Source organism: Sarcophilus harrisii, chromosome 5 (genome assembly GCF_902635505.1).
Source record: "Sarcophilus harrisii chromosome 5, mSarHar1.11, whole genome shotgun sequence".
NCBI classification, from domain to species: Eukaryota; Metazoa; Chordata; class Mammalia; order Dasyuromorphia; family Dasyuridae; genus Sarcophilus; species Sarcophilus harrisii.
In genome coordinates this window covers 162,053,662-162,079,278 of record NC_045430.1, presented here as the reverse complement: position 1 = coordinate 162,079,278, position 25,617 = coordinate 162,053,662, and the positions used below count along the sequence as shown (strand labels likewise).

Genomic DNA, 25,617 nt, shown 5'->3' with positions numbered 1-25,617 from the left:
CTCCATAATGCTAAAATGTTGGATCTGGTAATGTGCAACCTAGCTATTACATAATTTTGCTAATCATTAGAATATGCTGCCAGATGACCCACAGGGTACATTCATCTCCTGTTCTAGAATTGTGTCTGTTTCCTAGGAATTCTATTTTCTTTCCTTTATCTTCTCACCAATTCTAGGCCTTTCCTGCCTTTTGCTATAGGAACAAAAATTCCTAGTTATAAATTTGTATATTACTACAAATTTCTCCCAATGCTTTCCTTACTTCAACAAGTTCGATCTCCAGTACATGTATTTCTTGATAATAGCTCCCTTGAATAACTGCTCTGGGAAACTGCTTTGACAAGGGTAACAAGCAGCAGAACTATTTTCTTTAAATTTTGGATCATCACTTGCCTTACCAACTTGTCTTATTTACCTTACCTTTTCCTTTAAGTCTTATCTTCCTATTACTTTTCTTCTACTTTCTCTTCTTTCAGTGGTCCTTCTCCTTCAATCAGAATTCTTCTCATTCTCCTTTTGCTCCTCCTCGTTCTCCTCTTCAGGTCCCTTTCCTCCTCTTTTTCTCCTTTTCCTCAAATATTTTTCTTTCAATGTGAGTCCTTTTATGCTAATGTTTCTACTCTTTTAACTCTAGCCCTTCTTTTCAAATTTTCCCTCCCCAAATTCAATCTCTGATCTTCTTTACAATTCAAAAGTCATCTAAATCACCAAAGCTCTTTCTTCTCTTTCCTCTTACTCTTCAGCTCAAGACCTTCCTCTGCTTTTTCTCCCACAAAACCTTCTTCTATGGAAGAGTAAAGTAGAATGGTAGCTGGAATTAGAATTCTACCACATATCACCATAGAAACTGATTCTTCAAGAGAAAAGTAAAACTAATGAATATTGTCTAGAATTGTGATTTCACTGATATAAGGAGCTCCTGATAGGGAAACAACTAACATGGCAGAGGGACAATAGTTCTGCAGTTAAAACTGCTTCAGGACCTCTGGGGCCAAATGCCTTGTCCAAGATGATATAGACAGTATCGATCAGAGATAAAGCTTGAAGCCAGGCTATCCTGATCCTGAGGCCGGCTCGTCAGGAATTCTAGGCTTTCCTGTCCTGGGCATTTGTATGTATTTATAAGCCCACACATCATGGATGGCATAAACTCTCATCCATACTCTGATATCTATACATGGCCCCAAGGGATGGGAGTTTATGGCTGTGATACTTGTAACTGCCAGCTGGATGGTCACTCTCATCCTTATATTTTGGTATTCCAAATGTGTTTAGATCAAGAGTTATGAGAAGGTTGTCAAGGGCATAGGGAAAAAATATATTATATTATTGAATTGAAGTCAATGTATTTTATTTTATGTCTTTTTTTTGCATATACATGGTAAATTCTAGATTTTATTTCCTTTCATCCTTAATAAAATACAGGAGGTTTTTCTTATGCATGGTAAACTCTAGAATTTATATCCTTTCAAAATAAATATGGGGTATAAGATTTATTAAAGGTTATTAGTACTAAAAATGTTTGGGAGCTCAACAATCGATCCACTGAACCATTGGTTCTCAAACTTTATGATCTCAAAACATTTCTGAACTCTTAAAAATTATTGAGGCCCTCTGGAGACTTTATTTAGTAGGGTTATATCTATTGAGATATACCATATACCAAAATTTCAAAATATCTATTAATTCATTTCAAAATAATAAAAATAAATCCATTATATGTTAACATAACTGATTTTATTTAAAATAACCGTGTTTTCAAAAATAACCAGTGGTATTATTTTACATATTTTTTAATAAATCTTTTTAAAATATGGCTTAATGGAAGATTAATGCAAGATGAATTCTTTTTCTGCATTCATTATGTTGTGATATGTTGTTTTGGTCAAACTATATGAAAAAAATCTGACGCCACACAGATATTTAGTTAGAAAATCAAGGTGTATTTTCATAAGCAAAATCTTAGTATTATCATGGAATCAGGTTTAACCTCAAGAATCCTTTGAAAGGGTTGCTGGAACTCCCCAGGAATTCATATGCCACATTTTGAGAACATTCAACTATGCTATCTCTCACTGTTCAGCAAATAATTGTGTGTGTGTGTGTGTGTGTGTGTGTGTGTGTGTAAAATCTTGTTATAGAATGTGCTATCATAGGTTGTCTCTGCATTTCACCCAGAGAAAAGAAAACTACCAATGAGTTCAGAAATATCCTGTATAACAGGTAAATTCACCTCATTATTTAAATCTTGGAAAGATAATAACATAGTATACTTAAGTCCTTTTAAAGCCAATAAATTGATTACTGCTAATACAGTAAATATTATGATCCATTGGGATGAATCTTCTTTAGCCTGAATTAATAATAGAGATCTCCAAACTCCTGTCAGAACAACTGACTTCAATCATGTGGTTTTTATTGTTGTTTTTGCTGGAGAAGAAAAATTACTGTCCTATTAGACTAACCAGTCTTGGACTTATTCATATTTGTTTTTACAGACACTATTATTGGATAATTTACTGTCATGAACTATTCCTTTTTCTACCCTAGGAATAAGGCATTCCTTTTGTCTGACATAAAAAGGAATATATTCTTGCTACTAATTTTTTTTGGGGTTTAGTTTGTTTACTTTTTGCATTTTGTTGTTTTAGTTTACTTTTTGTGATTTTTTAAATATAAGGACCAATTCCAGGGAGTGAATATCCTCTTTCACTATGGACAGATACAAGTAAAACTTCATCTTAGAGTTTCAATGAAATGAGAAGTTAAGAGACTTTCCCTGAGTTACACAGCCCTTATGTGGGGTTTTAAATGCAGTTCTCTCCGACTTTAAAACCAGCATTCTGCATTAGCTAAAGCTATTAAACCTAGTAATGGTCCCTTTTAACTTGCCAGATAAATGAAAAATAATGTTTGAAGAATAATTTAGATTTATTGAAATAATAACAATTGTTTGGACTACATGTATCTAACCAAAGCAACTTGCCATTTCCTATTTTTATACAATCTTGAGGATTGCCTCTGCTGCCTGAGATGTACTTTATCCCCCTTTACCTGCATCTCATAGAATTTCTCTTTTCTTTCAAAGATGAATTCAAATGCTCTCTCCTAAAAGCACATCCTAGATCTCTCACCCTGTCTCTGCCCTCATACTCTTCCTCCCCCACAGGTCCTTCCTTTCCTCCTCTTGGGAATGATTATTTATTTTATATTTTTTGTCTCTGTGACCCCAGTGCTTAACTTGCTGTATGGAACATAGAAAGAGCATAATAAGTGTTTGTTAAATTAATGAATTAACTGGGACTTATATAACATTTTTTAAGTTTAGGAAGTTTAAAATTTATACTGTTTATACTGTTTAATATCATTTGAACTTTACAATAGCCCTGGGAAATAGAGATTACAGGACAGATAACTATTTACTTTACAAGAGAACATTTCAGTATATCAAGGATCTGTAATTTCATCCATGTGAGTTTTCTTTTTTTTTTTTTCTTTTTTTTTTTAAATTTAATAGCCTTTTATTTACAGGTTACATGCATGGGTAACTTTACAGCATTAACAATTGCCAAACCTCTTGTTCCAATTTTTCACCTCTTACTCCCCACCCCCTCCCCCAGATGGCAGGATGACCAGTAGATGTTAAATATATTTAAATATAAATTAGATACACAATAAGTATATATGACCAAACTGTTATTTTGCTGTACAAAAAGAATCAGACTCTGAAATATTGTACAATTAGCTTGTGAAGGAATGCAGGTGGGCATAAATATAGGGATTGGGAATTCAATGTAATGGTTCTTAGTCATCTCCCAGAGTTCTTTCTCTGAGCATAGCTGGTTCAGTTCATTACTGCTCCATTGGAAATGATTTGGTTCATCTCATTGCAGAGGATGGCCAAGTCCATCAGAACTGGTCATCATATAGTATTGTTGTTGAAGTATATAATGATCTCCTGGTCCTGCTCATTTCACTCAGCATCAGTTCATGTAAGTCTCTCCAGACCTCTCTAAAATCATCCTGTTGGTCATTTCTTACAGAACAGTAATATTCCATAATTTTCATATACCACAATTTATTCAGCCATTCTCCAACTGATGGGCATCCACTCAGTTTCCAGTTTCTAGCCACTACAAACAGGGCTGCCCATGTGAGTTTTCTTACTAATGCAGAAAGCAACTCCTGCAAAACTTAGAAGATAATATGATAGGTTATTGTGGCCAGACTAAATGGCCTTCTAGTGACTAGACCCTCTGTTGACATGATGATGCTCCATACTAAGGTAGGCAGATCCTAAGAAAAATTGGTACCTGTCCTTAAAGCCTTTGCAAATCAGTAGAACCTTCCCAGAATTTGCCTTTCTGGGCATAATTTTCAGTAATATGAAGTCACCCCTCCACATTAATATTGAGGATATTTTGGGGGCATGTTTATCTATACATGAAATATTGATATTTCATCAATGTGTTGAACTCTTGGGGTAGAACCCCTGTTTCCATTATCATCACAATCATCATCACCAATACAATCTAGCAGTTCTACAACTTGCTGTAATAGAGAGTTGTCTGAGGGCATTGAGAAGTTATGTGAGTTGTCTGGAATAATCGAGCAAAGTGTATATCAGTGGCAGGAGATGACTATAAGTGATGTTGATTCTAAGACTACCTCTCTAACCATCCTGTCAGGCTACTTTGTATAAATACCAATTTTTTATTTACATGGACCTAGCATGCTAGTAAAGCAGAGAGAATAATATAAAATGAAAGTTTTGCACAATGTTTTTTCTATTGCATGTTCTTTTACTCACTTAGAAAAGAAATAATTTGCTTAAAAACCATGCGCTTTTTGAGAACAGAGACATAACTCATGGAGCATTTTAAAAACAAATGTTTCTACAAGAATGCACTGAGCTCAGCACAGTATTTATGGAATTAGTTTCTATGGTAGCAAGCTTATTTAGAGGGATGACATAGTTTCAAATAAGGAGAAATCGCTCAGGAACAAGGCATGAGAGTTATCCCATTTTTATCAAGCGAGAAACAATTACTAAAACATTCTCTAGATAGTACAATGAATGCAGTTTATATTAAAATGGTATTTTCTTAATAACTTTTTGGAGGAAGAGAAAGATATTCAGCATATATATTCCAAGTCATATGGTCATAATAGTCTTTTAGAGAGTCAAGATATAATTTTTTGTAAAAAAGAGAAGTTAGTATTGCATAAAAGGAATTTTATAAATCAAATTTTAGATTTAATTTTGCAACAGCCTTAGCTCGATTCCTACATATGTACAATCATGAGGTTTTGATAACCACCTTAAGTGGGTGACAGCATCTTGTCCTCATCACTTATAATAAACATCTCATGTGTTTGATATTTAATAACTTCTTCTACTTAAAAAATGGGAACAATGCACCCATGTCATTTTTTAGAGCAAATTTCTCTTGTTATGATTTTCCCTAGAGCTCAGTATGTCATGACTAGTGACAGTTATTGTGCTTTTGAGATGGTTTCTTAAGTGCAACATAAACATTGATGTCTGCTCTGCTTCAGTCAGAGTAAAAAACACTAATTTATCTTTCAAGAGTTAATTCAGCCCCCAAAAGGGATGACGCTGACTTTTCAGTATCTATTTAAGTATATCACTTGATGTCACAACTGGCTGAGCCAAATAAATCAATTAATAAGGTCATGAAAGAGATGAAGAATGTGTTCACTTGCTGCATTCCAGGTTTTTAATCCCCTTCCTAACAATCCCAGTCACATCCACAGGAGAACTGGTGGGTCTGTTCCACATAGTGCTGCCTTCTAGTATAAGAGAATGGAGTAACTTCTAGGATCTTGTCATTTAAACAAATAGTCTGGCCAAAATAATGATGTGGAAAAGATTCCAAATTAGGCCAAAACTCTATATTTGGCTCTGGGAAAAGCAAATTGTGTAATATTTTTTCCATCATATTTCATCTAGTTGATGGGTCCCAGAAGTAAAATTGTTTTCATATACACATGAAAATCTATGATTATTCAAAAAAAAAAAACCCAACCAGACTAACTTCTTTTACACTTTTAACCAATATTCCCATTGTCTTCAGACCCACGGATTAGTTGTAGTAGCCGGGTATGTAATATGTAGTCAACTTTAAATTATTTAATTAATTCTCCTCCTCAGAATTATCTAAAATAAGCAGGAGTTTTCTAGCATACTACTGCTGCTCAGCATACTTCTAGGCTAACTTCTATACCATTTAATTCTACCTGACTCAGTAAATATTTAGTGAGTATCTACTGTGATAATTATAGCACATTATAAAACATTTCAAAATCTACAAAGTACTTCCCTCACATAATCTTGAGAACTAGGTGTATAAATATTATCACCTTCATTTATAGTTGAGAAAACTGAGACTCAGAAGTTAAGTAATTTGCCTAAATTATTCTGTTAACCTAGGTTTTTGGATTTATAGTTGTAGGACCTCCTTCAACCAAACCTCATAGGGTATGAGCTCAAAGTCCATTATTATCTTTATTATCTTCTTGGATATGTTTCAGCTTATGAATGTCCTTAAACTGTGATATCCAGAAGCAGACATTTTTCCGTATGAACTCTGCTTAGGAAGGAGTGCAGTGGATCTATCATCTCTCTATTCCATGAAGCTATGCCCCTCTTATGATAGCCTAAGACACCTGAGCTTCTTTATTGCCATATTACATAACTGACTCCCTAGATCTTTTTTCAGAACAATTGTTATGTTTATATTTTTTTCTCCTACTTTGTTTTTGTGAAGTTGATTTTTTGGTAGCCATGTGCAAGACTTTACATTTATCCTGATATAAATTCAGCCCAATTCTCTACACTTTCATGATTCTTTCAGAGCCTGATGTTCAGCCAGTGTTTTTGCTTTTCTTCCTAGCTTTATTTTCAATAGTTTTGCTACCACAGCCAATATTGCTATAAATATTCTGAGGTGTTTCATGTTTTTATTGTAATTCTTGGAGTAAATATAAAGGAATAAAAAATTTAGAATCAGAGTATGGATGCCCAGTCACTTTATGGACATATTTTTACATTGCTTTCCAGAATGGTTACATTAACTCATAGCTCCACCAAAATTCCATTAGTGTATTTATCTTTCTATAACCTTTAGAGCATATATCATTCCCATCTTTGTATTTTGCTAATTTTCTCTGCATGCAGTAAAACTTCAGAACTGTTTTGATCTGCATTTCTCTTATTATGATAACTGAATTCATTGATTGAATGGATATAAGGGGCAAAGGAAAATGAGGACATGAAAATAATCCCAAAGATTCTAGCTCCCTAAAACAAAGGCCTTTTGATAGAAATAAGGAAACTGAACTGGTTGGAAGAGGAAGAATTATTCAGTTTTGAAGCTGAGGGCAATTGGAATTGCACAGTCAGATTAAATCATCTTTCAATAACCCTTTTAAATGTACAAAAAGTGATATTCTCACAACACAGTGAGGTAGTCAGTGTACCTGTTTTCATTCTCATTTTACAGATGGAGACACTGAAATGCTAAGGAGAGAAGTAACTCCTTCAGAAACTTTCAGTTAAGTGGTATTTGAACTAGGATTCAAATCTAAGTCACCTGATGTCAGCTCTCTTACATTCAGTTGCTTTCTCAGGAAGATTTAGGAGTCATAAGTGAAGCTGATAGTTATTATCAATTACAATTATAGCAACAGGTAATATTTAAATAGCTTTTGAAAGTTGCAAAGATCCTCGACTTCATTATTTCACTTGACTCCTACAGCAGTCTTATGAGGTACATTCTAATATTGTCCCCGTTTTACAAGTGATGAAACTGAGATTGAGGAAAATTAACTTGCTAAGGGTCACACAACAATTAAGCTGTGCACTAGATTGGATAGAGTACCTGGTCTAAATTCAGGAAGACTCAATTCAAATCTGAACTCAGACACAATAGCTACATGATCCTGGGCGAATCACTGAACTTCTATTTGCCTCAGTTTACTCATTTGTAATGTGGGAATAATAATAGCACTTACTTCCCAAAGTTTTTGTGAGGATCAAATGAGATAACAATTGTAAAGCACTTACTTGTGCCTGGCACACAATAATGACTATGTAAATGTTGACTGCTGTTATTCTTGACTCTAAATCTAGCTACTATTCCACCTAACTACTGCAGAAGGAGAGATGGAGGGGATGGGAAAATGAGTTAATTAAAAAAAACAAATTTAAGATCTGAGTCTTGAGAGAATATCTACAGTAAGGAGATAAAACAGAAGAAATAATCAAAGAGGAAGGAGAAGAGTAAGAAATATATGGCATTAAAATATGCTAAAAAAAAGTTTCAAGAAGAATAATATAATAATATCTGATATTTATTTAATAATGTTCATCCTTTATCTTATTGAAGATTAAGCAATTCTGTGAGGAAGGCCTTGTAAATCTTATTGCCCCAGTTTACAGATGAGAGAATGCTCATGGAAATAAAGTCTTCCCCAAAGATGGAAAATATATGATACAAATGCAGATAGTAAGTAAGTAGAATGATTTGAACTCAGTTCTCCCTAAAGCCAAAACCAGGACTTAATTCATTATACCATTTAGTTAGTACTAAATACTGAAGAGATGTCGAGAGAAATAGAAAAACATATGGACCATAAAGGATGGGAAAAGATAGAAATGAACCAGGTTGAATAGTCTCTAGAAATACAGACTCACTAATGTGCTGTTGGTGAAGCTGAGTAGTCCAACCATTCTGAAAAGCAAATTGGAATTAAATTAAGGAAGTTTCTAGAATATCTATGGGGTTCTCAAACTAGGCCCACGGGCCAGATGCAGCAGGTGAGGACGTTTATCCCCCTCACCCAGGGCTATGAAGTTTCTTTATTTAAAGACCCACAAAATAAAGTTTTTGTTTTTACTATAGTCCGGCGCTCCAAGAGGGACAGTGAACTGGCCCCCTATTTAAAAAGTTTGAGGACCCCTACAAAATATGGAGAGCCTACATACTCAAAGAAAAGCAAGCAATATTCTGTAGTAGGAAAGATCTTGAAACAAAATAGTTGCCCATCAAGTGGGGAATGGCCAAATTATGATCCATATGAATATTATGGAATATTGTTTTGCCATGAGAAATTAATATTAGGGATCCATAGAAACATAGGAAGACTTAAATGAACAGATAAAAAGTAAAGTAAGCAGAGCTATATATACAGAGATGATAAGAACAGAAAATGAAAAAACAATACTCAGAGAGAAACTCAGAGACTTTCAGCTCTCTGAAACAAGGTGTCCCTGTGCTTGGTACACCGTGATGTTCTTCTCTATATCCCTCTCCCACCTTTCTGCCTCCTTTTTTTGTTGTTGTTGTTGTCTCCCTCCAATAGCAGTGACTGTCTTTCTTTTTATTAATTGTACCCCCAGTGCTAAGCACAGTGCCTGGCACATAGTAGGTACTTAATAAATGTTTATTGGATTAGACAAAAATCTAAATCCAAGTTAAGTTCTGAAGAAAGTTGAAAAAATATACCTTATTCCCTTCATTGCAAGGGTGAGAATATCATATATAATAACTGATGGTATTGTTTTGTTGTTTCAATTTTGCAGAACTATGTTTTCTCCCTTTCTGATTCTCTTCCTGTGTTCAAGTCTGACCTCAAATACTTTCTACTTATGAAATCCTGAGCAAGTCCTATTTGTCCCAGTTTTTTCATTTATAAAATAATGTGGAGAAACAAATGGTAAATCTCTCCAATATCTTTGCCAAAAAAACTCCAAAAGAGTCACCAAGAGTTAGACACAAAAGATACAACTGAGCAATAACAATAAAAAACTGATTTTTTAAAAAGAAAAATAAGGACTGAGAATAGGATATTATTTAGGACGAGAAAGAGGTTACTGTTGACTTCTGCAATGATAATTTCAATATATTAGTTGAAATGGTAGCCAGGTTGCAAAAAGGGAAAAAACTGGCAGGGAAATAGAGGCAGTAGAATATCTGGATTCTAGAAGTTTGAAAGAAATGAAAAATATAAAAGTTTGAGGAACTAGATAATGGAGGTGAAGTAAAAATCAGAAACCTGAGTAGGTTTGAAAGCAAAGGAGAAGTGAGAATAAAGGGAAAAGATTAAGATTGTGGAGATAGGAAAGATGAATATGGCAGGAAGGTTCCTTTTGAGAGAGAAAACATGGTATCAAGTATAATGGAATCTGTTGAGGAATGTAAACTTTTTAGTAATTTATCAACCAAAGTTAAATAAATAAGGTATTAAATATGCTGGGGAAAGTCATATTGTATATTCCAAAGTAAAACAAAAATAATATGAGATATATCTATGTTACCTCTCTTCTTCATTCTTGGAAGATAATAATAATAATAGCTAGCATTTATAATAGTGCTATGAAGTTTTCAAAGTGCTTTAAAAATATAATCTCATTCTGTCCTTACAATGCCCTTAAGAGGCAGATACTGTTATCATCCCCATTTTGCAGATGAGGAAACTGAGACAGAAGTTAAATGACCTGCCCAGAGTCACACACAGAGTGTTTGAGGGTAATTGTGACTCCAAGTCCAATGTTCTATCCACAGCCACATGATCAAGAGTTGATTGCATAGCAACACAAAGTTCTTGGGTTACTGTTCAAATGTATGATAAAGAATAATACAGGCTCACTAGCAAAATATGTATTGTGATAATGATACCCTATAGTTAAAATATGTTAATTATAGAAAGAATATAATCAAATCTTTAAGCTGAGTCTTCTTTTTAGCATGTCTAAAAATGAAAATTGAAGTGGAAATAGCAATCATTTGCTAGAGAACTCATACTTCCAAACCAGTTTAAACTTGAAATGTTTAGATACTTAAGCTTAACTAATTCTGGGAAACTGAAGCAGTGAAAAAGTAAGTGGAGGGAATAGAAATAGCTAAAGTCTGATTATTCTTTTGAAGAAAGAATTGAAAAAAGGAAAAAGAGATTGTCTTAAGTCTTTCACTGAAACCTAAACTAGTAACAGTGGACTGCAGCTTCTGTTTGCCTCATGGTTTTGACAGCAATCTGGTTGGCTGACAGCATCCTCACTGTATAAGAGATAAAGAGCTGGAAGAAACTTTATTTTCTTGATGAAGAAATTGAAATATAAAGAATGTAAGTGACTTGACCTTGATTAAATAGGGAGTAAGCATCAGAGGTAATATTTGAAGCCAAATTCTTTGGCTTCATAAATTGTGTTATTTTTTTCTACCATATCAGACTTCTCCCAGAGATCATAAACAAGTGGGGGGGAAAAAACCAGGAAAACCCCAAATAAAGGCTAGAAATCTTCCTATTAATTATCATTAACAAATCCAAGGTGAATGTGAATATGTTATACTTAACCTATAATTTGCTGGATGGTAGCTACATGAATTAAGCAATAAAAGCTCCCCAAAAGAATGTCAGAGAACTAGGCATCTCACTCACCAAGCATGGATCACAAGTGAAGCTATCCACTTGGAGCTGTCCATAGCTCACAAGTGGGGAATCATTATGTGTGTGTTTTTCTACAAGTGACAGGAAACAGCTATGAAGACCTAAAGTGCAGGCTTATCTTCCAATAGTCATTTTAGCAAACATTTATTAAGAACAGACTATGTGCAAAGCACTCTGCAAAGTGCTGGGAATACAAAGAAAGGCAAGAAATGCAGTCTTTTTCCTAAAGAAGTTCATGTTCTAATGGAAATGCATTCCCATGTGACCAATTATGCAGATATAAGGTCAATACAGACTAAATTAGAGGAAGTTTCAAAGGAGAAACCATATTGAGCAAGACCAGCAAAAACTTCTTATAAAAGGTAGAATTTTAGCTGAGATTTGAAGGAAGCCAGGATATGGCAACAAGAAGGGAGAGAATCCTATGTATGGGGGAGGATCAGTGAAAATGTATGGAATTAGGAGATGGAGAATCTTAATGCAAGGAATAATAAGGTACACAACATCTATGGAGGGGACTAAGTGGAAGGAGCCTGTAAAAACAGAGCTATGTTATGAAGAACTTTAAAAGCTAGGGGATTTTATATTTGATCCTGTAGGTAATAAGGAACGACTGGAGTTTATTATCTAAGGGGAGGTGACATGGTCAGACTTGCACTTTATTAAAGATTTGATAACTGAATGGAGGATGATTTGGAATGAAGAGAAACTTGAGGTAGGAACACCAACCCGGAGACTATTTTAACAGTACAGAAATGAACTGAGCAAAGCACCAGAGCAGGAAAGGGGGAATATGCTAGAGCTATTTTGACACGGCTTGACAACAGAATGGATGTTGAAGATGACACACAGGAACCTCCATGACTGGGAGGATGGTGGTAATAGGGATAGTAATAGGAAAGTTTAAAAACAGGAGAATGCTTATAGAGGAAGATAAGCTCAGTTTTGACATGGTGAGTAATATGTCCACAGGACATTTAATGTTTATATCTACCTATATCTATATCCATCACATATTTAATGTTCAATAGGCAGTCAATGGGAAAAGGCTAGAGATTAGGAGAGAGGACAGAGTTGAATAAATATATCTGAGAACTATCAGAATAAGAGATGATTATTGAATATAAGCTGATGGATGAATCTTCAAGTAAACTAATACAGTGGGACAGACCTTGGGGGACATCCATATTTAATGTATGTTAATGTGTTTCAACCTAATTAAATCTACTTTGTGCTTCTCCCTTTTTGTGCTATGCAATTTTATTTGTTTGAACACACTTGAATTCTATGATTCACAGGCCTTTAGCAGCACTGGAAAACTCCTGATTTTTTAAAAATGGCCTTTATTATAGGGAGAAACTCAAGGTCATTAAAATCACTTTCATTTCTTCAATTTTTTATCCATATTCAACTCTTTCTGCTCACTTCAGTCCTCAGTTCATTGTTAGTCTGTGTTATCCACTAAGAATAATGATGGACTAGATCCATGCATTGTCCATCCAACTATATGTCAAAATATTGATAATAGGCATTCTTTATCCACTCTTTTTTTTTATTTGTTAGACCGAATTCTTTTGAGTAATTTTAGATCTCAGTTAGTAGACCTTTCAAGTGCTGGGATTTGATACAATCAAAATAATATCATTCACCAAGGTGCATCAGAAGGACTTCTTTATCTGTTCTACAAGGAATCCCCTCATTCATTTGTATTCTATTCTGATTTTTGATGTTATTTTATTTTTCCAAATACATGCAAAGATAGTTTACAACATTCACTTTTGCAAAACTTTGTATTCCACGTTTTTTTCCCTCTCCTCTCCTCTTTCTCCTTCCCAAGACAGCAAGCAATCTGATAAAAGTTAAATGTGTACAATTCTTATCAATATATTTTCATATTCATCATACTAAGCAAAAAAAAAAAAACATGTTAAAAAAGGAAAAAAACATGACAAAGGAGAAAAAACAAGCAAACAATAACAAAAAGGTGAAAATACTATGTTTTGAACCACATTCAGTCTTCATACTTCTTTCTATGGATGTGGATTGCACTTTCCATCACAAGTCTATTGGAATTGCCTGGAATCACTTCATTGTTGAATTGATTCCATTCTTGACTTCCATCTTAACAGAACCAAATAATTTCCTTATACCTCTTTGATTTAAATCTCATTTGATATGCTTTATTAGAGGATAATCATACAAAATTTTCTCTGTTGTTATATCTTCCAATGAATCTTTAGTGATTCTTTAATAATCTTAAGTGAAGCACTATGGTGGCAAAGTAGATAGCATACCAGACCTGAATTATGAAAGATCTGATTTCAAATCATTTATTCATTATGTATAACACTGGGTAAATCACTTAAACTGCCTCGGTTTCCTCAACTATAAAATTAAGAGAAGAATAGCACCTATTCTACCTAAACTAATCTATTTATTTAGTGCTATATCAATAAGACTCCCAAGAAACTATTTTAATGACTTAGAAAAAATAACAACAAAATTAATATGGAAGAACAAAAGGTCAAGAATTTCAAAGGAACTAAATGAAAAAAAAAAAAATCAAATGAAGGCGACCTAGCTGTATCTGATCTAAAACTATATTATAAAGCAGCAGTCACCAAAACCACTTGGTATTGGCTAAGAAATAGACTAGTTGATCAGTGGAATAGGTTAGGTTCACAGGACAAAATAATCAATAACTATAGCAAGCTAGTGTATGATAAACCCAAAGATTCCAACTTTTGGGATAAGAATTCACTACTTGACAAAAACTGCTGGGTAAACTGGAAATTAGTATAGCAGAAACTAGGCATGGACCCACACTTAACAACATACACCAAGATAAGATCAAAATGGGTTCATGATTTAGGCATAAAGAATGAGATTATAAATAAATTAGAAGAACATAGGATAGTTTACCTCTCAGACTTATGGAGGAGGAAGGAAGTTGTGACCAAAGAAGAACTAGAAATCATTATTGATCACAAAAATAGAAAATTTTGATTATATCAAATTAAAAAGCTTTTGTACAAACAAAACTAGTGCAAAAAAAATTAGAAGGGAAGCAATAAACTGGGAAAATATTTTTACAGTTAAAGGTTCTGATAAAGGCCTCATTTCCAAAATATATAAAGAATTGACTCTAATTTATAAGAAAGCAAGTCATTCACCAATTGATAAATGGTCAAAGAATATGAACAGACAACTTTCAGATGATGAAATTAAAACTATTTCTACTCATATGAAAGGTTGTTCCAAATCAATATTGATCAGAAAAATGCAAATTAAGACAACTCTGAGATACCACTACACATCTGTCAGATTGGCTAAGATGACAGGAAAAGATAGTGATGAATGTTGGAGGGGATGTGGGAAAACTGGGACACTGATATATTGTTGGTGGAATTGTGAATATATTCAGCCATTCTGGAGAGCGATTTGGAACTATGCTCAAAATGTTATCAGACTGTGCATACCCTTTGATCCAGCAGTGTTACTACTGGGCTTATATCCCAAAGAGATACTAAAGAAGGGAAAGGGACCTGTATATGGCAAAACGTTTGTGGCAGCCTTTTTTGTAGTGTCTAGAAACTGAAAAATGAATGAATGGATCAATTGGAGAATGGTTGGGTAAACTGTGATATATGAATGTTATGGAATATTATTGTTCTGTAAGAAATGACCAGCAGGATGAATATAGAGACCCTCAGAGAGAGACTTACATGAACTGATGCTGAGTGAAATGGGCAGAACCAAGATCATTATATACCTCAACAACAATACTGTAGGAGGAGATATTCTGATGGAAGTGGATTTCTTTGACAAAGAGATCTAATTCAGTTCCAATTGATCAATGATAATGATAGATAGAATCAGCTACACCCAGAGAAGGAACACTGGGAAATAAATGTGGCCTACTTGCATTTTTGTTTTTCTTCCTGGGTTATTTTTACCTTCTGAATCCAATTTTTCTTGTGCAACAAGAGAATTGTTTGGTTCTGCACATATATATTGTATCTAGGATATACTTTAACATGTTTAACATGTATAAGACTGCTTGCCATCTATGGGAGGGGGTGGAAGGAGGGAAGGGAAAAGCTGGAACAGAAGTGAATACAAGGAACAATGTTGTAAAAATTACTCATGCATATGTTCTGTCAATAAAAAGCTATAATTTAAAAAACAATAATATTAGCACCTACTTCCCAGAGTAATTGTAAGAATCAAATGAAATGATATTTGTAAAGTGCTTAGCCTAGTGCATGATACATAGTACACAATTATTAAATGCTTATACTCTTCCTCTTTCCTTTGAAAACCTTGATGGAGAGAAACTTTAAATTGATATTTTGTCCAAAACAAATTTTTTAATTGTCAACAACCAGGCAATTGTATAACTATAAAGATTGTGATCTGCTATAGAATGTGATTAGCAAAAAAAGCCCAATGTCATACCTTCACAAATATTTTTATTAATTCATGGGTAAATTTTTCTCATAGAAAAGGTTTTTTTTAAGAGATAGAAAATGAGAATAACAATGGCTAGAATTTATGTAGTGCCTTGAGGTGTACAAAGCACTATACACATGTTAACTCATTTGATACTTACAACAACCCTGTGAGACAGATGCTAGCATTATTCCCAATGAGGGAACTAAATGAGGAAACTAAAGCTGTGAATATTTAAGTGACTTGCCTAGGATTGGTACTTATTCATTTCTCTTGAATCATTGTTTTTGGTAATAAGGTATGACTTTAAAAACATAATATATTTATATTATGCCTACTCTGTTACTGTCAACATTTCAAAGTTAAGCTTGTCATAATTACAATGTTTTCCATCTTATGAAATGCAAAATTAATGACATTTAGTGTAATGGAATTAGAGAAGGAATAATGAAATTCTACTATGTAAAGTATGAATACATACATACTTAGAAGTATTTAGTTTCTAGTCTCTCTAATTACATATTTATGCTCAATTTTACGTTAAAATATGATCACATTATTCAACTTTTAAACAGTGTTTTATCTGCAATTCAAAACCAGAAAGGAACTTCAAATGATTATTCTTACCAACCCTGTAACTTAAATCAAGATTTCATATAAAGTTATTTTTGTTACTTATGTAAACATCCAGGGATTCTGTATGATCAAAAAAGGATGTGGTCTAGTCACATGCCAAGAGTGAGAGAAAACAGATGGATAGACCTGAGTCCTGAATTGATGCTCAGGGAATATTAAAAAGCCTAAACACCAGTGCATTGGGTTCTCTTTCCAATGGTACATATCATGTCTCATCCTTGTGTGCTTTTGAAAGACTTTATTTAATAATCATGTTAATTCTCTGCCTTTTATTAAACCTAAATCTCTCCTACTACATACAATCTCAAATTATTTTTCTCTTGCTATCCTAAGTGCTAATGGAGGATTGTTACATATCATATTCAAAAATTTTGGATGCTTTTTTTTTTTTTTGCATCACATTCATTTCTCAATAGATACCCACCCCATTGAATTTTTCCATATATATCAAAGAAAAAGTTACATAAAGCCAATTGAGGAGCTATACAATATATTTTATTCACATAACCTTATCTCTATAATCAGAGAAGAAAGTTAAGTTTCATCACCTATTTTCTGGAACCAAGGTCAGTAATTGCAATTAATATATATGAGTACATTTTAATGTGGTTTTCATTTACATGCTTTTCTTCATTCAATAAACTTATTATTCATTCTCTTGAAAAATTAATTCTGTATCAGTTCATCCAAGCCTTCTGCCATTTCTCTGAATTCATGATATTTGCTATTTATTGTAACAAAACAGTATTCAGATCAGTGGGTTTTTTTCTTTTTATTTATTTATTTATTTGGATTTTGAATTCTGAGTTATTTCTTTCCCTACCTTGCATTAGAGAAGGCCAAAATTTGATGTGTGTATACATACATACATGTGTGTATATATTTATATATATATATATATATATATATATATATATATACATGTATATGTGTGTATGTATACACACACATGCGTCCATGTATATGGAACCATATACTACATTCTTCCATTTACATTATATCAATTCATTTTTTGGAAGTAGCTAGCATTTTCCTTCATTAATCCTTTGGAGTTGATTTGAATGATCATATTGTTAAGAAAGCTTAATTATTTGTAATTACAATGTTCTCTTCATTCTTCTCATTTCACTTCATTATTTCGTGCTAGTCTTTCCATGTTTTTCTAAAATTAAACTGCTCATCATTTCATAAAGCACAATAATATTCCATCACAATCATATACCAAATGTATTCAGCCATTCCCCAATTGATGGGCATTCCCTTAATTTCCATTTCTTTGCCCTCCCCCCAAAAAAGAGAGAGAAACATATAGTTTTTTAAAAAACATATAGGTTCTTTTATTTTTTTTCCTTAATAGTATTATAAGGTCATATGATATACACAGCTTCACAATTCTTTGGCCATAATTCCAGATTGCTCTTTCAAATAATTGACTCATTTCACAATTCCACCAATAGTGTATCCAATTTTTCCATACTGTCTTCAGCATTTCTCTCATTTTCCCCTTCTACCATTTTAGCTAATATGATAGATGTGAAGTGCTACTTCAGAGTTGTTTTAATTTTCATTTCTCTAATCAACAATGATTTATAGCATTTTTTTTCATAAGGCTGTGTATAGCATTGTTTTCTTCTTCCAGAAGCTGTCTATTCTTATTCTTTTATTATTTATCATTCAGGGAATGACTCATATTCTTAGAAATTTGACTTAGTCTCTATATAGTTAAGATATTAGGATTTTATCCAAAAAGCTAACTATAAACATTTCCCCAAAATTTTCTGCCTTCCTTCTACTCTTAGTTACTTTGATTTTATTTGTGCAAAACTTTTTTGATTTAATGTAATCAAAATTATACAATTTATATACCATAATGCTTGTTATTTCTTGCTTATTCATAAATTCTTCTCTTATCATAAATAAGATGGGTAATATGTTCTTCTAATTAACTTCTGATAACTTCTTCTATATCTAGATCATAGATCTATTTTGTCCTTATTTTGGTAAACAGAACAAGATATTGGTTTATATCTAGTTCCTGATAGACTGCTTTCCAGTTTGCCTAGCAATTTTTAAAAAGCAAATAATGAATTATTATCCCAAAAGCTTAGATCTTTGTCTTTATCAAACATAAGGTGTTTATAACCGATCTTTTTTTTTAATAACTTTTTATTTACAAGTTATATGCATGGGTAATTTTATAGCATTGACAATTGCCAAACCTTTTGTTCCAATTTTTCCCTCCTTCCCCCCCCCAACACCCTCCCTAGATGGCAGGATGACCACTAGATGTTAAATATATTAAAGTATAAATTAAATATAAAATAAGTATACATGACCAAACAGTTTTTTTGCTGTACAAAAAGAATCAGACTCTGAAATATTGTACAATTAGCCTGTATAGAAAATCCAATATGCCGACAGGCAAAAATATAGGGATTGGGAATTCAATGTAATGGTTCTTTGTCATCTCCCAGAGTTCTTTTACTGGGTATAGCTGATAACCAGTCTTTCACTACTGATTTTTTTATAGCCACTTTATTTTCCTGATCTATTATTTTTAGCCTGTACCAGATAGTTTTGATAATTATGTCCTTATAGTAAAATTTTAAATCTAGTACTACTGGACCTACTTCTTTATATTTTTTTCTGTTAGTTTTTCTGATATTTTTGGCCTTTTGTTTTTCCATATAAATTTTATTATTTTATCTAGTTCAACAAAATAATTTTTTGGTAATTTAATTTGCATGGTACTGAGGAGGTAAATTAATTTTAGGTATAGAGGGCTGCAGATAGTGGGAGAACTCTAGGTAAGTTATAAGACCCTTTAGCCCATAGGAAAACTGCTGACAATATCTGGTTTGGCTCCCCATTTCCCTTTGGCACCCATCTCCCTTCCTGATAAGTCAGGGAAGGTGTTTTCACCTCCCTTTGGTGTTCTCACCTTTTTTCTGAAAAGTCAAGGAGGGTGTGACCACCTGTGTTCTACTTGAAACAAGGGATACTTAGACCAAGAGGTATTTTACATAGCAAGGTGCTTATAGTTAGCACATACTCAGTGTGACTGATGAGATAATAATTCTCCAGTTCTCATATACTTAATATGCTGTAATGACATAATCATACTGAGGTATTTAAGGGGTGAGAGGACTGGAAATGAGACTCACTCCATCTTGGACCATCCTGGTGGCTCTCTTGCCTACTTTATTCCTCCACTAAGACCAAGGTTGATCCCAAGATCTTCCAGAGAGCTAGTCCAGACACTACATTTTGGCACCTGAACAGAGACCTCCAGAAGGACACTACATTTAGGTAAAATTGTCATTTTATTATACTGGCTCATTTCATCAATGAACAATAAATATTTCTTTAATATTTAAATCTGACTTTAGTTGTTTTCTTAAAAAAAAGTTTTATAATTACATTCATACACACATTTCCTGTGTTTGTTTGGGTAGGTATACTTCCAAGTATTTTATGCTGTCTATGGTTATTTTAAATGAAACATCTTTTTTTGAAGGCTTTTGTTGGTAATATATAGAAATGTTGCTGATTTGTGTGGGCTTATTTCATATCTCACTACTTTGCTAAAATTGTTATAATTAATTCTTTTAATCTAATCTCTAGAATTTTCCATGTATACCATGATATTATCTACAAAAAGAGATAATTTTATTTCCTCATTGCTCATTCTAATTTCTTCCATTTTTTTCTTCTTTTATTTTTATTGCTAACACAATATTGATAATAAACATCCTTGCTTTACTCTTGAACTTATTGGAAAAACTTCTAGTTTATCTCATTACAGATAATGCTTGGTTTTAGATAGATACTTCCAATTTTAAAGGAAAAATCTATTTTTTCTATGTTTTCAAGTATTTTTCTTTCAATAGAAATGAGTGTTATGTTTTGTAAAAAGCTTTCTCTGTATCTATTGATATAACCACATATTTTAATTATTTTATTATTAATATAATCATTTATTTATTAGTTTTTCCTATATTGAATCAGCCCTGCATTCCTGGTATAAGGCCTACTTGGTCACAGCATATAATCTTTGTAACATATCGCTATAGTCTCTTTGCTAGTATTTTATTTAGAATTTTTGCATCAGTATTCGTTAGTGAAATTGGTCTATGGTCTGTAACTTTTTTCTGTTTTTGTTCTTCCTGGTTCAGGTATCAGCATCAAATTTGTTTTAAAAGTGTAGTTCAGTAAGACTCCTTCTTTGACAATTATTCAAAACAATTTATTTAATATTGGAATTAATTGATTTTTAAATGTTTGGCAGAATCCACCTGTAAATCTGATCACCCCTTTTGCTTCATCCCTTAAGTTTGGTATGTTGCCTCATTAACACTCTCTTTAATAAAATTATTTATTGTTTCTTTAACTTGTTCTTTGACTCACTCTTTTTTTTAAGATTGGATTAGTCTCCAATTAATTTTTAATTTGTGTTTCCATGATCCTATATTTAATGTAATTTTACTGCATTCTGATCTGAAATGGATGCATTTAATATTTCTGATTTTCAGCATTTCACTATGAACTTTTTATGTCCTATTACATGATCAATTTTTGTAAATGTGCAATCCACCCTTGAGAAAAGGATATATTCTTTCCTATTCCCATCCAAATCTCTCTGGATATCTATCATCTAAAATTCTATTCATCTCCTTTACTTCTTATTAATTTTTATTAGATGTACTTAATTCTGATAGAGAAAAGTTAGTTTCCCACTATTATGATTTTACTATTTCTACTTGTGATTCATTTACCATTTCCTTTATAAATTTGGATGTTATAGCATTGATACATATATGTTTAGTATTGATATTACTTCATTATCTATAGTACCTTTTAACCTAATGTAATTACCCTGCTTATGTATTTTAATTAAATTCATTTTAACTTTAACTTTTTCTGAGATTATGACCAGTACTCATTTTTTAAATGAGAATTTAAACCAAAGAATATTAAATTCTACTACAGACCTTTGATTTTACTCTATGTGGGTCTCTCATTTTTAAATGTGTTTCTTGTAAGCAACATATTGTTGGGTTCTGGATTTTAATTCATTCTGCTATCCATTTCTGTTTTTATGAAAAAGTTCATCCCATTCAAATTCAAAGTTATAATTATTAGTTGTGTATTTATTTTCACCCTATTTCGCCCCCCTGTTTATCATTCTCTCTCTCTTTTTTACCCTAGGCTTCCTTAGAAGTCTAGTTTGCTTCTGACCACTCCCTTCCTAATCTACACACTCTTCTAGGACTTCCTTCCCTTATTTTAGCCCCATAGCCTTCTATTTTACTGTAAACTGAGAACACTTTTCAATTCAACTATATATATGTATTATTCCCACTTCAAACCAGTTCCAGTGAGAATTGCCTGCCCTCTACTTTATCCTCCCTTCTGCTATAAAAGTTGTTCTTTCCATACCTCTTTTGAATGAAATAATTTGTTCCATTTTACCTCTCCCTGCCAAATTTTATTTTTTAGGATTATATCAGTAAATTATCTCAAATCTAAGCCTTTTATCTTTGCATACTTTTTCTAACTACCTTAATAATGATAACATTTTAAAGTTACAAATATCATTTTCCCATGTAAGACAGTAAACAGTTTAACATTATTAAATCCCTAATGATCAGTCTTTCATGTTTACTTTCAGTTTAACATTATTAAATCCCTAATGATCAGTCTTTCATGTTTACTTTCTTATGTTTCTATTTATTTGAAAGTCAGATTTCCTGTTCAATTCTGGTGTTTCTTCAAGAATGTCTGAAAATGCTATAATTCATTAAATATCTATTTTTCCCTTACAGGATTGCACTCAGCTTTGCTGGATAAATTATTATTGGTAGAAAACCCAGCCCTTTTGTTCTTTGGAATATCATATTACATATCCTTGGATCTTTTAATATAAAAAATGCTAAATCTTATGTTATCCTGACTGTATGTCCACAATATTTGAATTTTTTCTTTGTCTTCACTTGTAATATTTTCTTCTCAACCTGGGAGTTTTCCTTCTAGGATTTCTTTCAGTTACTAATTGGTGGATTTTTTTTCAATTTCTATTTTACCCTCTAATTCTAAAACTTACAAGATAATGTTCTTTACTTTTTTGATGTACAATATCTAGATTTTTTTTTTTAATCTCATGACTGAAACAAATGAAAACCTACCAGAGTTTCTGTGTAATTAATAATACATATATTAATTTAGCTAGCTAGTATCAATAAATTGATTTTCTTTCATTAACTAAAAACACCCAATGGAGATACTGAATACCTTAAATATTTTTTTAAGGGAATGCCCCTAAAAGGAAAAATCAACCCTGAATGGTAGACATTTAAATGAGGAGGTAGGATAAAAGTCTTTATCTCCTGCTGAAAATGTTGATGCTTGATCATTATATTCAGCCATCTTCAGCAATCTGATAAAGATATCTATTTCTACCCAGATCACTGGGGTTGGTTTTCTCCATCATAAGTTAAGTTCCCTTAAATTCCAATGGAGTGGTGCAAGAACATGAATTTATTCTCTCAAGGCTAGAATTTGACTAGAATAGATTTGTTAACATAGAAAAGAAAGAAGGTTTTGTAGTTAGATGAGGTCCTGGCTATGATTGAGGAACCGTACCTAGAGGGTTGGGCCAATTTCATTTATCACTCTTGTCCTTCAGAGCCTGACTGACTGACTAACAGGCACTGGTCCTTGAATAAAGAAATAAAAAGCCTGGCTCCTAACTAATAATGTATTATTAATATAATAGAAAGTAAGCATTTCTCTCAACTTTACTGCAACAATTCTTATATTGTCTCTCTTTTATCTATTTTTTAGGTTAGTTATTTTTTAATGAGACATTTCATGTTCTCTTCAATTTTTTCATTCCTTTGATTTTTTTTTTTTAATTTCTTGATGTCTTATGAAGTCATTGCCCAATTCTAATTTTTAATTTTCTTCAATAAGTTTTTGGACTTTCCCCCAATTTTCTTACATTACTTGTTTCTTTCGTCAGTTTTTCTTCTAACTCTCTTATATGATTTTAAAGGACTTTTTAATTCTTCCAAGAATTCTTTTGGGACTTGTAACCATTTTACAAGTAGCTATTTTGACTTCATTGTCTTCTTCAGTTTGAATCCTAATCTCTATTATGGTAGTAACTATCTATGGTCAAGTTTTTTTTTTGGTTGTTTATTCATTTTTTAAATAGACTGACTATTTCTTGGCTGTTAATTTTGTTAATGTCAGCTTTGCTCTTGGGCTGTGGGAGATAATGTCTCAAGCTTCATGTTTTTCGTGCCACTGTATTAAAAGTTCTATCTGGGGGTCTCTGTTTTCTTGATTCTTTTGTTGTGCTACTATCCAAGACCAGACTGCTCCCTGGCTCATGCTTTAGTCTATGAGTGACTTCAGGTAATAATCTTCTCTACCCCTAAGTCTCCTGTAACAGGAAATATTTTCAGTCTTTGCAATCAGGAAATATACCATCAACCTGCTTCAAGTGTTAATTTACTCCTCTGCCCTAGGACAGAGACCTAGGACTTACCCTCTCCTATGCGTGGCCACAACCTGTCCTCTTAGTCTCAGAACTATGTCTTTCTGTGACCACATCCTGGGAGTGACTATTTTTGGTCAATGCACGTGGGCTGAGGTGATTTCTAGAGTTTTTTGGTTTTGTTTGTTTTTTTGGTTTCTTCACTGTTCTCTTAAGTATCTTTATGGAATGATAATTGTATCATAACTGATGATGGAAGTCCCACCTTAAGCTTTTGTGGTAATGGATTATAGGTACCAAATAAGAGATTCGTTTTTAGATATGATCAATGTGCAAATTTGTTTTTATTAACTATACTTTTTTATTATAAAGGAAAGGTGTTTTTTTCCTAATTGTTCTGGATTTTTTGGGTGGGGTAATAGAAGGAAAGTTTGGCTGAAGACTAGAGAGTAGTGACAATAAATAAAGAGATAAAAAAAAGTGTACCAAAGAAACATTTTAAAAGGCAAAAGAGAGTAAAGGGGAACACAGACAAGCAGGAGAATATTATTACTATCAGGTTAAATTTAATATATGTTCTACATATATATATATATATACAAAAAGCTAGATATATTAGACATTCGTGGTTTCATATGCAATCTCCTTTTCTTCTTTGTATATAGGAATATTCATGTTCATGTGTATCAAATTATTAATAAAAAAAACTAAAAATATTGTTTATATTGGTATATGTTCTTTTCCCTATTTTTTAAGCTCTTTTTTAAGCATCAAAAGCTTATGTAGATGGGTTAAGTTGAAATTGTCTTGATAGCATGCCACATAGACTCATTTTCATTATTTATTCACATTTGGTATTGATTTTGATCTTTGTCCTAAAAAGTTGACAGTATACAGACCATTGATTCAGAAATGATACTGTAAGGAGATACTGGGTCAGATGCCAAGAAGGAACAGAAGAGCTCAAAAGATCATAAGCCAGACAGTTTGCATGCAAGCAAATGGCTCCCTGATCTTATTCCATGATGTGAACTTTGTTCAAGAAGTCAGAGCTCTGGGTCTTTGCCCTTATATCTAATTATTTTTGCTGGACAGATTCACAAGGACAAGATAAGGAAGGAGACTTTAGGGAGAGTCAGTGGTGAGTGGCCCAGAGTATGATCCCCTTCCCATCTTGCTGATCACAAAGTCATTATTATTAGGAAAGTTTGTATACATGGATTAGATGAAATTTGTTAAACTGATTATAATCAGGACAACTTTGCATTCTTTGCCTAACTGAAGTTGACTAAGCCAGTCCTGAGTACATAGGAACTTTCCAGTCCCTAGGCAGGTTAATCAGTGGACAAAAATGATGTTACTTTTATCAGCTAGGGCCTAGCAAAAAGTTAATTGTCACACACTCACAACAATAATTTGATATTTGTTTTGGTATTTTCCATTAGAATAGAATGTATTAATTAATAGAATAAATATTGGGGGATATTTGCCATACCCAGAATCTCCTGCAGAACTTATTCATGTCATGTAGACATAAAGTTTTTTAACGTAGCCTA

The 25,617-nt window shown here is 32.8% G+C and overlaps 1 protein-coding gene across 1 annotated transcript in view; it reads right to left on the bottom strand.

Moving 5' to 3' along the window:
- Positions 1-801, bottom strand: part of TES (testin LIM domain protein) — a 106,871-nt gene extending 106,070 nt beyond the window's left edge. Inside the window, exon 1 of the mRNA XM_012550993.3 lies at positions 421-801. The gene's annotated coding sequence lies outside the window, so the exon portion shown is untranslated. The remainder of the gene's footprint in view (positions 1-420) is intronic.
- Positions 802-25,617: the final 24,816 nt, after the last annotated feature.